Below are 1,391 nucleotides of genomic sequence, written 5' to 3'. Positions count from 1 at the left end.
TGCAGCGGAATGACATGCCTTGGGCTTGGAAAATGAGAACATATGGCTTATGGCATGCCTATGCCTCTTACAAACAAGAGCCTCAAGGGTAATACACATAAACATTGAAGATGAACACTTAGTGTATATGTGTTCAACTTTAAAACCACTAAAAAATCTGAGTTTGATGATGAAAAAACCAGAATTCTTCAACCTCTTTGACTCATGAGGTGAAGACAATTGGTTCATGGTTGCACCATTTCTCCTTGGAAGAAACGGGTTGACGATGAAGACTTGAATGTGGCACTTATGGTGTGTGCCCGGCCTCCATGTTGATGAAGAAGGGCCTCCTTAATGTAGATGACCTCCTCCTTTGATGGTTAAAACCACCTTAGTGTTAAGCAACACTTTGGTTAATGATTAATATCATCATTAGTGTATAAAATACAATTAGTGCTAAAAAGCACATTTTTAGTGTAAAATAACACTTATTTTGGTGATTAGTTCACCATTAGTGTTTAATAACACTATTAGTGTTTAAAAACACTTTTCCTTTGCTGGATTAATAGATTAATTAGTGTTAAATAACACAATTAGTGCTTAAAAGCACACTTTGAAAGCTTTGAAAGCTTAAAGTTTGATGTTGATGTTGAAGCTTGACTGGCATGAGGCTTATGGCTACCTCATGTGGATGGAATCTCTTCAAAACCAAAAGAAATCTCAGCAACAAATATTTACTTCATCATATGATTGATTAGAGCAAAGGGGGAGATGATATGAGCAAGAAAAATCACCAAAATGAAGCTTTAATGGAGAAGAAAGAGGCGACTGGTTTTTTGATGATTCCCGGCGCGTTGCTACGTGGTTGGAGCTCAAATCAGAGCTGTGTGTTCTCCACTCAATGGGCTATCAAAGCCCTAAGCTTGCTTGCCTTATTGTGGCCTACAGCCGTCGTATGGCTGTACGGCCAGCGCAGCAGAGCAGGCGGCGGCTTCAGACAGCAATGTCGCAGCGATGCGTGGAGTAATCAAGCAATTACTGGTACGAAATGATGCGCCCGGGTGTGCTCTACACTTCCCATGTTGACATCTCCATGAGATCTTGTCTCTACCAGCTGCTATAGCTCCTCCACCATGAAAAGGTTGAGCTCCACACAAGAAAGATAAGGAAAAAATGGATATTTTTGACCTAATCTACACCACAAGTGGTCAAATCACCTAAGCTCTAGATACCATGTTGAGAAAACGTGGTGCTCATGCTAGATCAAGTGTGTGGAGAGGAGAGACTCACAAAATACAAGAATAATATCTTGCTTATTAAGTTGTTTATGCATACAACTAGGCCTTGCTCACATACAAAATGTCTCATGGCCTCACCTTTAAATAGGTGAACAAGTGGACCTCAAGTCCATT

Source organism: Cibotium barometz, chromosome 32 (assembly GCF_041138505.1).
Source record: "Cibotium barometz isolate CiBa-2024 chromosome 32, ASM4113850v1, whole genome shotgun sequence".
NCBI lineage: Eukaryota > Viridiplantae > Streptophyta > Polypodiopsida > Cyatheales > Cibotiaceae > Cibotium > Cibotium barometz.
This window is presented reverse-complemented; position numbering follows the sequence as displayed.